The sequence below is a fragment of the Corapipo altera genome, unplaced genomic scaffold, assembly GCF_003945725.1.
Source record: "Corapipo altera isolate COAL_440 unplaced genomic scaffold, ASM394572v1 49, whole genome shotgun sequence".
In the NCBI taxonomy this organism is placed as follows: Eukaryota; Metazoa; Chordata; class Aves; order Passeriformes; family Pipridae; genus Corapipo; species Corapipo altera.
Window position 1 is genome coordinate 18,166,449 of NW_020884879.1, and position 15,366 is coordinate 18,181,814.

Sequence of the window (15,366 nt, forward strand, 5' to 3'; positions counted from 1 at the left end):
TTCTTTCTTTCTTTCTTTCTTTCTTTCTTTCTTTCTTTCTTTCCTTTCTTTTTTCTTTCTTTTTCTCTTCTTTCTTTCTTTTTTTCTTTCTTTTTTTTCTTTTTTTCTTCCTTTCTTTTTCAGGCTGCTATTTGTGCTACAGAGCCCTAGGAATGGTATCCGTACAAATAATGATTGTTACAATGTTTGCATCGTAATGAAATTATGTAATTAAAATGGACTGCCTTTCCTAAGACAAGTACCTAAGCAGTAGCCCCTTATGATGGTAGGAAGATACCATTTCACCAGGAACACGTGCTGATCAGCAGCAGGAGGTTCCACCCAGCAGTCGACCATCATTATAGCTGTGCTTCTGGAATGTATCGGGGAAATCTCCTGCCAGGAAAAAGGTGCATCTGGTAAAGAGTAAGCTACATATTATTTCACTTTAGGTCCTGTAAAACCTAATCTGCTAGTCTTTGAAGACTAGTAACTGTATTTATGTAAGTGGTGCAATACAGAGAGACCTGTAGGCAATTAGCCTACATTCATTGAATAATCAAAGCTCTTGGAGGCTTGTAAGCTAGTAAAAATATTTGTGAGGAAAGCAAGTATCTAAACATTTTTTAGCCATTTAATCTAATTTTGACTGGATGTAGTAATCTAACTCAAAATTTGGACACTACTGCAGCAGCAATTATTGTTGTAAAGGCCTCTGTAATGGCCAAAAATGATATTTTCTCTTTCATACCAATTATCGAAGTTAGGTAATAAAACCAGAAGCTTTAATTGGAATATCAGTTGGTAAAGTCATGTCAAGTCATTTCTGACATTTCAGGTCACAAGCACTGCTAGGACCATCTTTCATGTGTTTGGTCTCTCAGAGAATTTTCAAAATTTATCAGCTGGAGTGGGTGGAATAGACCAGAGGATAGTACGTTCTGGTATCACTGAGGCCAGCACAATTCACGATAGCTGAGATGCAGAGCTCTTCCATAATTATCTGTACTTACAGAAGGATATTTTGATGCAAGAAATACATTGTCAGCCAAATATGCAGAGTGAGGTGAAGCTGAAATAGTGGCATTTTCACACATTACTTTTCCAACTATAAGCAGCCCTCTTGGTGTAAGATGTTATTCTGACTACTGGGATTACTCACTGCATCCGTATGGTGAGTAAACATAACACCCTTTACTTTTTGTAACAGAAGAAACAGTGAGCTTCCTAATGTGTGTGAATACATGCAGCCATATCGTCTATTGAAAAATAGCCAAAAGATAACCTAGAAGGGAAATACATATTTATTTAATTTCTCTTCCGCTTGACAGAGTGTGAGGTTGTTGTGATAAATTAAGTTCCACCCATGGTGTAAAACTGGAGCAGGCAAGAAGAGGTTCAGGCCAAATATGCTGGCATAGTTTAACATAGTGTCAATCTAGAAGGGAAGCTGTTGATCCTCTGATCATTGCTAGAATATAGTGTAATGGTTCCTTTGACACTTTTGTCTTTTATTTCATCAGTATGTAGTACATGACATTTTGTACTTGTGAAAGGTGCTGAACTGACAGGCCTTGAGACTGAAGTCTTCTCTTTGTACACATATCAGACGATACATAGACAAACACAGCATCCCTTCTCTGCTTCTTTCTTTGTCTTTCCTACACTTCAACTGCTTTCTTGCTGCAGCTTTCTCATATGACCACTATTTGAAGTGAAAAGATAGCCTGATCTCTGCTACAGTTCAGCAGTTACTGTTTGCTGTTAATGTTACCAGGAAGGTTGCTTGTCCTGTGTGGGTTTTGTGGTTTTTTTGTGACACAGAAATGCATTTCCATGAATTTAAGTAATTCCAGCTCATTTCATCTGGGTCACAAGCTGGCCATTAGGCTGTAATATCTTTAGGTTACTAGTGACCCGAACTAGACTTGATCTGGTAACCTATAGCAGAGGTGAAATGCTCCATATCCTATTTCCATTCCTGCTTGTATATGAATTGTTCAGTATAAGGTTAATCATGCATACTAGAGAATATTTTTTTCTGAAATACACAGTAGATCTGTAGTTTTGTCCTTTCTGTCTGTTTGGAGCAGACAAAGGGGATTATGAATGGGTTGGGTACAGTAGAAATTACAGTGTTAACAGTACCAGTTAATGCATAGTAAAATTATTCTTTTTCATAATATTAGCAAAATTTGTCTCTGTATCCACATCGCTCAGAATTCCCATTGGGAATATTGGATCCACCATGCAGATCAGAGAGACCAATTTTACCTGTAGTGTGGACTTCTAATGGCTTTACCGTTCTTGCATTTAGAGGGAAGAGGGGTGTAGGGGAAGGAGTTCTTGTCTCCTCTCAGTTTTTAATACTGTGACATTTAGTGAAAAAGAAAATATGAAAGAATCCACAGTCAGGATGAACAGCTCGCAAAATGTAACTTCAAGATGTATGGTTAGTTTCCGCAGTTGGCATTTTCCTGAAGTATTTCCCAAAGAGTTATTTTAACTGTGTCTATCATCTACTTAAAAATAAAATAGTGTAAGTAATTAAAAAAAAAATAAATGTTGCTATCCCCAAATAAAAACCCCCACACAATAAATCTATAGCTATCAGACAATTTGCACTGAGCAGCAGAATAACCTGGGGTGGGGTGATGGTGGTGCAGGGGAAAAGTTTAAAATTCCTGGAAATCAGTTTTCTGATCAAAAATTTGGGCAAGATCTCTTCACCTTTTTTACATCACTTTGAATCTTTTTGCTGTCTCAAATTGTTTCTTGATATGCAGAAATGTATTCTACTCTTCTGAAAAGGTTTGCTCTGTAATTAAGATTTTAGATATCTTTCACCAGATGTTGCAAATTATTTTATTTTTTTCAAAGAATATGTCAAGAGGATACACCTTGTGTAATTTGCAAGGAGTCTGCTAAAATATCGAACAAAATTAGTAATAAAAAAAATATACTTTTTTAAAAAAAGACACAATCAGTAGGTTTTTTTAATAATCTCTGCCTCTACGATGACATAGGATGAGTTTAATATTTTTAGTAGTAACATCATATTCCTATTCCATGTACTCATACAAGGAATCATATGAACATAGACTTAAATTATTTTTGTCAGGACTGGGTTTGCATTAAGGATCTGTTTAGTGGATAAGGGTAAAAAACTGCCCCGGATCATTTTTCACACTTGCATTTACTTATACTTTCAGACTTGTCTCAGCTAGATCAACTAAATTTTCCCTGAAAGATTGAGAACATATCCAGCCTCACTCAGTCACAGTCCAGAAGGAATTCAGTTATTTCAAGAAGTCTCATTACACAAGATCCTTCTATTACCTCTTGTTATTTATCTTTCAGTACTATCACCTTTTACTACCCTTTCTTCTTTCTTAATTCAAATTAATAAAGTCCTGCAGTGAATGATTCTTTAGTTCCTTTGAAATTTCTTTTGAAAGAGTGAGAAGTCCTCAAAAATCACAATACTCATAAAATGGTTGAGGGGGAAAAAAATCCTTTATTCTTTCCTCTAGACTTCAGTGACACTATGAAGTTTCACATAATTTGCAGACTGCATCTCATAAAATACTGGCAAAATTTATTCAATTCAAATTAAATAGATGTAGCACAGAGTAATCTTTCTCTATTAAATATGTCACTTTTTGCAATTGTTTCTTAATATCCCTCACAGCTTCCATCTAAGATTAGCACTTTCTTTGCTGCCACAGTTTCACTAACCTACTGAATTATTCACTGAAGCATAACCTTCAGATATCAGGTTAGAAAGACCTTGATTATGGCAGGAAGTGAACTGTATAAACCATTTTTCTTTAAAAGAAAATTTCTCAGTATAGAAAAGTCTAAAATGAGATAAGTATTAAATGTGTGTAAAAATTAACTTCATAATTGATAGGAATTTAGTCAACTGTGACATTCCTGTATTTTGTTTATAATAATGTACAATAACATTCCAGATACCATTTAATAGTGTAAAACCATGTGCGTTTTTATGGTGCTTATTTAAACTTAAAGTACAAGCCAGGATACCCATGTTGGTTTCACTTCTAAAGTAGAGCTGTGGAATCTCTAGCTCAGATTTAACATACTGGACAAAGAATATTTACATCCAATTCCTGATTTTGTCCCATTTGCTGAAAATTACTTTTAAGGGTCTCTCAGCTCCGGAAACCATGGTGACAGAGTGGAAGGTTTCCCTACAGCAAAGCGCTGTTATTGACCATTACTTTGTGCCAATCCACTGCTGAAAGGTCATTTGAACACCTACCAAGGAGACAACAGCTTCGGGAACGTTTTCTTTGCGAGTGTTGAAATACAGACTCACCACTCACTTGTCTGCTTCTCATGACCTGTCCGATGGCACCCAGGAGCTGAAACGTAATTGTGAAGTTTAACAGGCTTTTAGAGGTAGTATGATAGCAAAATTCCAGGGCAAACAACATTCTACAAATTATTCTGCTAGTCAAGCGTACAAATTTTCATAATGACTTGACCTAGAATAGGAACAAAATGTGTTTTCCTAACGTGGGTGATAACTGCATAATTATGGAACTGATTCTACTAATATTATCAGCCTTATGTTATTTTCCCAGATGTTAGAGAAATGGCAAAGAAGGAGAAAACAAGTGGTAAGATTGTGGGATGTTGCATATTAGTGCAGTTCATAACAGAATTTTCTGTCTAGATTTGTTGACTATAGTTTGAAGAACTATAACCTAAAACATGCTGCACAAGGATTTAACGCTTCGTGTGTAGCAGGGGCTTCAGCAAAACAAATTTTGTGCTGTGCTGTGAAGTGTTCAGTTCCTAAGAGGTGTTTAAACCTCTTGCTTCCTGATCTCTGTCTCTCTTTCTCCTAGTGATGTTTGTGGTTTATAGGGTTTTGCAAACACGTGAAGGTGTCACTTTTGGGCAGCTAAATTTATATTTAAGTGATTATGTGAATTCACAAGTCAGACATCATTTTAAAAGACATACAAGTATTGCAAAGGAAACTGTTGGTTTAATGAAATTTTGAAAAATTATATATGCATATTGCTCTGCAAGAGACCTTACACAACAAGAAGTGTTTAAAAGCAGTGTGGGAAAAAAATTGGGTTCATGTTGTAGGTGTAGAAATTATTTTTTTCTTTATGTTTAGTATACATTACGCATACATACATCATAAAGACAAATGCCATCATGTATCTTGTATACATTTAATGTAATAATTCAACTCTGTGTTTATTCTGTGTTTATTAAAGAATTATGCCTTTGACAAAAAGATCTGCAGCTGTGACATTTGAATTGCAGACCAAAAAACATGTGAAAGAATTATATTTTCTATACGGGAAAGCGGCTAAAATTTTTATTAAAGGAAACTGATCATTTTGGACTTAGAAATATATGTAGGAAGTGACTGTGGGCATGACTTAGTGTATACTGTTCCTTTCAGTTTAACTGCATCCACTGAAACTGCCTGGGAATTACATCGAGAGGGTTCACAGTTTTTTAGTTCCGGTGTTTTTGCCTTTTAGTAATGTTTGCTAGAAATCTTGTCAGGCTTAAAATAATTGGAAGCACCTACAATATCAGCACTGAAAATGGAAGTTGTAAAAGACAGAAAAGATTGTGGTAGTGGTTTCTCCAATAAAATAGACAAAATGAATGCTATTATGTGCCTGCAGATTGCATGATAATCTGAAACCCTGATTAAAAGGAATGCTATTAAATTGATTTTCAACTTTTTTTTTTTCTCTTTTCCCAATTAATTGATCTACCATCAGGCTAGAAGAAAGGTTGTGTAATCTGAAGCAAGCCACAGTTGTTTGAATTTTACCTTCCCTATGTTTTGAAGAAGCAGCTGTCTGTTCACACACAGAAACTTTACCTTTATTGGAGTGATAGGAGAACACATAATACAGCAAAACCCATAAATATGCTTGGTCTATTGTTTCTGAAGTGGCTTTATTAATTTCTGATTCTGTGTATGTACTTTTACAGAATGCTTTAGAGTTGGAATCAATAGAAAAAAGTCTGGTGAAAAATGGAAAAGTATCACATCAAAACTTGCTTTTCATGTCAGGACTTTGTATAATGGATGGACAAGCGTGGACTTTAAATATTACACTTTCTTCAGATTTGTAGACATTTGGAAGGTTAATAGCAGACATATGTTACTGTGGTTGCCAATGGCAATCCCAGTGATTTGGATTGGGTTCAAGCAGCCATTCAACCCCACTTGTCCCACTCCTTAATTCCTAAAGCTAACCATGCAGATTGTTTTGGGGGATGACATTTTACATGTGTGTCTATCAGTCTTCTCTGTATGTATTTATCTAAACATTTATATTTATTCCATCACCACATTACTCAAGTGTGAACGAATCTTGGCTGACAAGTTAGCTGTAAGGAATGGAAAAAGAGTATTACCTTTCCCATTTAACAGAGAGAGAGAACTAAGATTTTAAGACTTACAGAAAGTTTCAAAGAAAATAAGTATCACTACTGGATATTGCTGCAGAAGTGTCTGAGCCTTTACCTACTTTTACCTTTTTTTCTCATGTCCGTACAGAAACCTGCCTGAGTCTTATGCTCCTTTGGATTGCTACCAGGGATATGCTGGTTCTTGGAAGCAACTTTGGGATTCCTAGTTTTATGTACAAAGGAATTAATACAAAATGAATTTTAGGCATATATGTGTGTACCTGTATGTGCATATTTGTGATTCTTGGAATCATTAAATATTCACTGTCATCAGGTATGTATATACAGACATTTTGGGGATAAACTACATATACTATTTGATGATAGCCAAGCTACATCTAGCTGGGATCTAGCTGTAGTTACACTGTGGAAATGGAAGCTGTTCCAACAAATGTCTAGTTTTTTTCTCCTTGAACAGCTGATAGATACATCCTGCAGTCACAGTGGGATTGGAAAGGAACTTGCGAAGCCATACCCCAAGGCAGGTGAACTGCATCTAGGGAGATCTAAAATATTATCCAGATAATATGAAATAGAAATGCTTTTTCAGATATTGCTGGGCAGCTTGGACAAAAAAAAGAAACCCCTGAACCATGCTTTGAGTTCACACTTAGTCCAGTCTTGGAATTAAGATCTATAGTGACCCCTTTTCCTCATGCCTACGCTGCTTCTCCAAAGCTTAATTCTGTTGCTATGCTGTGCACTAGAGGGGAAGAAACAAATGTGAGACTTCATGCAAAACTGTTGATGGTAGTTTTCAAATCTTCTATCATGTTCTGTAGGGGACAACACACAGTCATTGCTAGACTACTTGAAACAGGTGCTGTTGTTCTGACTCATGTATTTATCCAGCACACTTTCATACATTTCCTTTTGATGGCTCATGCTTTCTGAGGCACATTCCTGAAAGTGCAGCTAAGACTGTTGGACAATCACATGCAAAAGCAATTCTTAGAAATAATGAAGAATATAGAAAAATAGTATAAATACAATCTGCTTTTATATGTCAAGACTTCCTCTCCTTAGTTCCCAGAGATCTGTTAAGTATAAGGATGATAAAATAGCTGAACAGAGATAGAGTCTAGATGCCCTCTTAAGAGTCCAGTGTGTAGGTGTTCTGGCGAAGGGGCTTCTGGTAAGCATCTCTAAGTTGTGCAATTGTTCAGAACCAGATAAAGGTAAATTGCAGATATATTGGGGCTTTTGTGCAAGTAGATGTGCATGTTTCTCATGGAAACTGATGTATTATTATTCTCAATGTAGCTGGAGGGGGTCAATAAGAAACCACAACTACTTTCACAGCCCAATGTATACCCAAATGGCACCTATTAAGTGTGTCTCTCCCTTCTCCTACACAGGTTAAGGTGTGAAGCGAACCCTCTGCTGTCATGTATGAGCTGCTACTAGCATCCATCTCCTGCTTCCTCCCACCTCGTACTATCATGACTAACATACCTGTATTGCAGTTAGTTGTCCTATTAACAAGCTAAGAGGACCCGACTTCAGATCAGGTAGCTGCTGTAAATATATTTGGTTGAGTTGTGCTGAAAGAAAAGTGGTGAAACTGTATCTCAGACACATGAAATGGAGATGATCATGAAAGAGTGGAGGAAAAAAAGGTCTCAATAACACTGAGGAGAGCTCAAAAAAAAAAAGAAAAAGAAAAAAATTAGAATAATACATGTGGGAATAGATTTAAAGATTGCAAAAAACCCCACAACAGATGGAGGGAGATTCAATATTTACAAATGGGAGTGAAAAATTAATTTGGAAGGAAAACACAACAAAGGGGCTACGGAGAAGCAACTAGTAGGAAAGGAGGAAGGAGGGGGAGAGTAGGAAAAAGTACTGAGGGAAGAACAAAAGAAAGAACAAAGAAAAGAACAAAACCCTTCTCACTCTGCAGTTATTGTATTTTGGCGATAAATATTTGCAGGTGGTTACAGTAGTTATTTCCCCACTTCTCCTCCCCTTTTCCCTTTTAGAATCAACTCACAAATCAGTAGAATCTCCAAAACAGATGAAACTCTGAAAAAAAGTGAGTTCTGTGTCTAAAAGCACAGCAGTCACTCCACAACATCCACATCACTGTAATGATGTTTTCCTCTTTTTCAGAGTGCTGCAAGACACACGAAACTGACCCATCGTCATATTACACTACCCTTGAAGCAGCCTCTCTCTTTTACAAACAAATGTAATGGAAACAAGTTTATCTTTGAGCTTCATTGATGGATCCTGGGCTTGTGCTCTTTGTGTGTTAATGTTTTCAGTTACACTTGACATTTTTTTAGCATGTTAGGCTTTTAATATTTCTGTCCATATTAATAGTAACATACAAGTGTGAAATGTTTCTGGAAACCTACCCCATTTCCGTCACTGGTGGAACTCTCAGTGCCCACAGGATGGTCCCGCTTCCCTCCTTCTCTGTCTGCTGGGGGCATTGTGACTGTGAATTTCTTTCTCTTTTTGCTGTGCAGTTTCTGAAGGAAATCAGAGAATGTTTGCAAGTGTGGCTCTAGCATATTTCTATCATTTTTCTGATAATCTTTGCTTGTGCTTGCGCTGCATTCTGTGTATGGTGGTGGCAGTTTCACCTGCCCACTTTTATGTGTCATTAGTTGTCACCATGCTACCACGTCTGTGTAGACACGTCCTTACAGAGTGCTGCTCCGGCATTGTGTCTGGGCCTTGTAAATCCTGGCAACAATGCTACACACGCCGCAGAGGTTTTGTGACAAAATATAGAAATGACAATTAATGATGTCTGAATTTGGGAAAGGGAGGAGAAACACACTTTGGTTGTGTGGAAAGATGCATTTAGAGGCTTTAGAGCGTGAGACAACATTTTACAATTCAGGCTACAGTTTTAAAGCCTGATAGAGAAACCCTTTCGTCTGGCAGAGCTCAAAGCATGCATTAGTATCTACCATTTGCAGAGCCTCTGTACTTCAACGGGGGCTAATTTTCTTCTGGTGGGAATGTCACTGGATGATTGAGGAATTATCACTTTGAAAAGAACCTTAATCGCCTGATCAGTCTATAAATTAGATTTTACTCAGTGCAAGCTGGGGTGGTGGGACTGGCCCCCTTGACTTCAGGGGAACCACTCAATTCAATAAGGTTTTATACGGTCTGGACTTTGGATTTAAGAGCAAATATTTTATTTTCTGCCAAATATACAATAGGAATTAATTGCAATATATTATTCTGAGCTTTGCAAATGCTAAAAATATATGCTCATTTAATGCGCAAGATTTTTGTTTATAATGGGCATTAAACAGAGAGAATGTCAGTGTAAGAAGAGGTGGACTTAATGGGTTAAAAACTGTGTAAATGTTACTCTAGTTAAATTACAGCTTGTTGTTCAGATGAATACTCTCCACTTCTCATATAGCTTTAAATTATGGACAAATGCTTGCAATTGTGAACTACCTACATTGTGGCTGCCTGTTCCCAGGCTTCATCAACCCTAGCTGTCCAATGGGATTACTGTAAGCTTTCACGGCAGTCTGCCAGCCACTGATCAGAAATTCATATCCCTGGATGTTAGATTGCTCTCTTTATTCCATCCTTGTGATGGCTGTGATTGCTGTCATGGTGTTAGGTTAGAAATTAGCATTTTGTGGCCCAAATTTTGCCATCCAGAACATAATCAGAAAAAAAGAGGGGGGGGGGGGAATCAAAGAATAGTAATTTCATCTGTCAAAGAAAGGAAATGCAGTGTTACCATGATACAGATGTCTATGAAACTTAGGTCAGGAAATGTTGTGGTATTTATGGTCCTATTTGGTGAATGCTTAGGCAGGTGGTGTTTTTCTGTTACTACAGACCTCTGTTCATAGATTAATGCTTTTGGTCTGATAAAAATAAATAAATCAATAAATAAGTAGATAAGATGCATCGGTAAAACTCTAGGTGGGCTTCAGAAACTCTTAAATTAAAAAAAAAACAAACAAGGATCTCTAGCAGATACTTTCAAGGACATGCTGAATTAATCACAAGAGGCTGGTTAGCAGGAGGTCAGAGAAAGACTTCTTACCATCATTTTGGGTCATATGTCTAGAGGCGATGGCAGTATGTATGTGCTGTATTGTAATATCCCCTTTCTAGTTTTCTTGTCTCAGTCAGAAAAGCCTGAACACATATTGCATAGGGCTCTTAAAAGGAAAGAGACACTGGCAAAAATCAGTAGTTAGGAGTTTTTTCCTGTTCTTTAAAAGTAAGTCATATCTGACTGGCTAATAAAAATATGTCATTGTTTTTTGTCAGGTTTGCACTATCTTCAGCATATTGTATCGTCATATATTGTATTCCTTGCATTTTATTTTCTAAATGTGTTATATCTGGTGATTAAAAGGTGGGGATTAAACAGTCCAGTAGTAGTCACTGATAGATTTAATGAACATTTATTATTGCTCTAAACAAAGATTTTTCTCTTAATCTGTTTCAAAACAATTCATCAGGGCTTATTACAGAAAATTATGGAAAACGACTGTTTAAAATTTAGTTTAGAGATATGGTTAGGTCCTTAAAGGTAGCTTGTTATTCTTTTTAGGCAACTCACACACATGCTAATTTTTTCTGTCATTAGCACTGAACAAGCTGGAAGGATTCTGACATGCGAGGTGCACAGATTCTGCTAGGAGCCTTGATTTTTATCCACCCAAGCTTATCCGTCATCTTTAATCATGCAAAAAGCAGGATTACTTAATCATTTCATTTTATTGAAAAGAAAAAGAAAGATTTACATTAAAATGATGACATGCAAGAAAAAAAATAAATTGAAAATGATTATAAAGAAAATGTAACATAGAGACTAAAGCTCCATTGGTTCTGTGATGCTCATTTAAAGCAATGATCTAGTAAAGTCAAGGTATAAAAGTAATGATGATGTTAGCTGTTGAAGTATAACCATCTCTGCATTTTAATGTATATTCTGATCTGAGGTGTGTAGTTTAATATTGCAGATAGCTAAGGAAAATACTTTTTTCACCCATGTTGTATTTATTCCTTGCATTAAGTTGCACCTTTGTTTGAAATAAGTATTTTAGCACACAGATGTTATGAGGCAAGGCATGCTAGCATTTTCACAATCATTTCAGTATACATGTGCCTGCCTGTTTATCTCCCTGTATAGGACAGGCAAAATTATACTGATTTTTAGCCTAGCTATGAAAAGTACTGGTTTACTGCAAGTGTGAAATTTATGTTGGAGATAAAATTAACAAGTTATTAATGAGTGCCTTCTGTATCTTTTGGATTTTAGATATTGTATTGCATGCCCTACCTGTTCTAGTCTTCCTACACTTAATTTAATATATTCTTTTTTTTCTGTTGTTATTTTTAAACATTTTGAATATTCTTTTAAGTTAATATAATTTTTGCTGATATAACCTTTATGTCCAGCTGTATCAGAATTTAGGTAGTAAAAGAGGTGGGGAAAAATACACCTGCAAACTTTTGATGTCACAAAGCATTTGTTCAGGAAACATTGCAGTTTCTAAAAGAAAGTTGAAGGAGATAATGAGGACATATTTTTGTATGTGAATATATACAAGTGGTGTATTTCATCAAGGAAAATTTATTAAAAGCACCAGACTTTTAGGTCTGATATTTACATAAAATGGTGCATTAAACAAGTAATTACATTACAAAGCAATGTTTACCAATTAGAAAATTAATAATTCATTCTACTGTACTAAGTTGAGTGAATTTAAGGTTGAATACTCTGGTGCCAAATTGCTTTGAGTACATAAACATTTAATGAAATCTGAAAATTTTCCAACTTTTTCCTTTAATACAGAAATTTCTAGGTGTTGAATATTTGTTTTCTTTAAAGGAGTAATAAAAGAGAAAACAAAGTACATTTTTTCAGTTTTACCCCAGTGCAAAAATCTTTTGTTGCTGTTGGAGCTGAGAGTGTAGAAATAAGAAATAAACCAGAAAAGATAAAAAATAAGTGTACAGATGTCTATTTGTATTCAGTTATTCCCTTTCTGACATTAGCTCTGGATACTACTTGGCTGTGATAGTTGACTTTTTTGAGAGGTAACCTTCTAGTAGGAGGTAAATGGCTAAAAATGTTGTAGGGTAAAATCGTATGAGTGGGGAAAAGATTGGAAGTCCCTAACTGCAAAACCAGGTTTTGTTTCTATGTTGTTTCTGTTTTACAGAAAAAAAAAATTGAGTCCATGAGAAATTTAACCTTCATATAGATTCCTTCTGTTAGTAGAAAAACTCCCTGAAACTTGCTCTGCTACCACGGACTTTTTAAATATTTGAAATCTAAAATACATCATTTAGTTAAAAAAACCCAACCAACCAACCAACAAAAACAAGCAGAAAAAAACCCCAACAAAACAATCAACAAAACCCCCCAAATCAACTCACTTTTATTTTTTGAAATATTTTCTATTTTTGCTCTCCTTAAGTACATCCATCTACCTTACAATTTCACAAATGTTAGAAGTACAACTGGACTCATAGAGAGATTTTAATACAGGGCAAATGTCACACGTTGTGCATAGTGACTCTGAACATTTTTGGGCACAAGAAAAATGGATTTGTAGTTTTTCTTCTAATAATAGAAGAGAATATAAGGGATTTTATACAATATACAGTTACTTCCCAGTAGTGAAGTAGTAAAATCAACTTATTTTACACATGCAAACTGAGTAATACACTGAGGATAGAAAAGAGCCTTTCAACAATAAATTGTCTTCCAAACTAAGTAATCTTTCTATATTACTGTAAATTAATCTAGACAGTACTTATATAGTTTATATAACAGGTGTTACGTTATCTTCCTGATTGATTCATATTACTTTCTTTACTTAGTATAATTAAGTATATTTTTCTCAATTTTTCTCTTAAAAAAGTAGAAGTAATTTTCTTTCTCTCACTTTTTTCCCCAAGCTGACAAAGGTTTTGGCATGATTCTTAATTAGATGTGGAATTAGTGATCTTTTGATGGTTGTCCTGAAAACAGAACTATTTACTGGAAAGAATCAGGTCTGATCTTATAGTGACTTATTTTCATGCTTTTAAAGTCATGTCCCTAAAAGACCTGCAGATGCATGTTTACAGTTTGAGTATTTGCCTATCCACTTGAAAAATGTTAGCAAGAATTATGTTACTTTGTATTATATCAAATAATTTTATTTAACCAATAAATTGGATTTTGCAATATTTGTCATGTTATAGCCTGAAGAATTCTCCATTTGTTAATTTTCTGGGTGGATTTTGTGTTTGAAATTATGTTCTTTACCATTTTCTAGAAACTTAATTTCAACAATATTGAAAGTTTCTTAAGTTTTCATTAATTCCTGATAAATAATAGCCATAGTACTGAAGGCAGATACTTATTGTGTGTTATATGAAAGAATATAAAAGTCTCACTCGGTTATTAGAAATAATGAAAGCATAATAGTCAAAACAAGCAATGATGAGTGACAAAAACCTATAGCAGATTTTAGTAACTATGACCTTTAAGCAATAGGTGGCAGTGTTACCTAAATACTCTTTGCTTTGAATTGGGAAAGAATGGAAGTACTTAAGAAGGAAGAGGACATTTGTTTTACTTGAACATAATTGCAGATTTGTACAAACAAATTTCACATCATTAAGGATTTTTCGAAAGGTTTTCGTAAAAACAATTAAATTCAGTAACCATTATCACTTAAATGACCCACATTTTGTGTTTTGTGATTTATCAGTTAAAACATGATATTGGAATCTAAAATATTCAACTTGTGTCTGTAAAACAAGAACATTTTACTATGACATCCTGTATTTGAAAATGTCTTTCATCTTAAGTTCGTTACATATTTTAAGGGATAAACATCAAGCACAGTTTTAGAAAATATATTACAGAATATACTTTTCTGATTTATTATAAATTTAAGACTTAGTTAATAAAGCTCATAGCACATAGTGCTTCTGCAGAGGTTACAGAATAAACTTCATGAATTCTTTTAATATATACAGCACAATATCACAGAATAGACCTGTACTAATCTACAAATACTGTTTCTCCCTTTATGTACAAGTAGGCACTCCTTTCCACACCTTCTGAAAAGCCTGCAATAACAAAACAAACAAGAAAATGGCATTGCATAACAAAATTGATGCTTTAATATACATTTCTAAACTGAGTATGTCAATATGCCTATTCACTTCAGTATAAAATGCTTCACAAAATGCAATATTGCACGTTACAATAAAATCAATTAGTTTAAGTCATTTCGATCTTCTGAGTGTTACTTATGTATATCTCATCATATAGTAATTAAAACACATACTGACCAATGCAGCAGCCATATTCCATAACATATGTTCTACCTCTAGGATACAGCTTTCATACAGTAGCAGTTCCAAGAGATGTGTTCATCACTCTGTGATAGAAACACTATGCAGTACTTTTTTGCAGTTTGAAGTGTGGCGGGGGGGGGGGGGGGGGGAAGAGAAGAGGACTTGTACAGTATGTAGTGTTAGTTTGATAATTATATCTTAACTATTTACTATGTTGCATCTATCAATTTTTAATCTAAAATTAGGATGTTGCTTCTAAGGAGGAGAAAAGTAAATGATAATCACGCTAGCGAAAGAAGATAGTGATGGATAGAAGCAATGATGAAATGTGTCTGATAGGGTAGTTTTCTTCTGTACCACCATTTCGTTGCTGCTCTGGGATTACAGCAAAATGGTGGCTACTTATATTTTATTGAAAATGTAAATTTTATGGTAACCTTCCTATAGATTCCAAATTGCTTTTCCCCTCCACCCCTATTATATTGCTTTGTTAGAATGAGTGTGTGGTTTACCTTCTGAATCTCACAGTACTACAGGGAAGGGAAATGCTCAGTTGCAAAATTCTGCATCAACATTATAGAATTTACTTACATA

General features: G+C 35.1%; 1 long non-coding RNA gene across 1 annotated transcript in view; it reads right to left on the reverse strand.

The window, feature by feature from the left end:
• Positions 1–14,870, reverse strand: part of LOC113944858 — a 34,690-nt gene extending 19,820 nt beyond the window's left edge. Inside the window, exons 1-2 of the long non-coding RNA XR_003526854.1 lie at positions 14,767–14,870; positions 4,322–4,367 (exon numbers count right to left, since the gene is read on the reverse strand). This is a non-coding gene — a long non-coding RNA (uncharacterized LOC113944858). The remainder of the gene's footprint in view (positions 1–4,321; positions 4,368–14,766) is intronic.
• Positions 14,871–15,366: the final 496 nt, after the last annotated feature.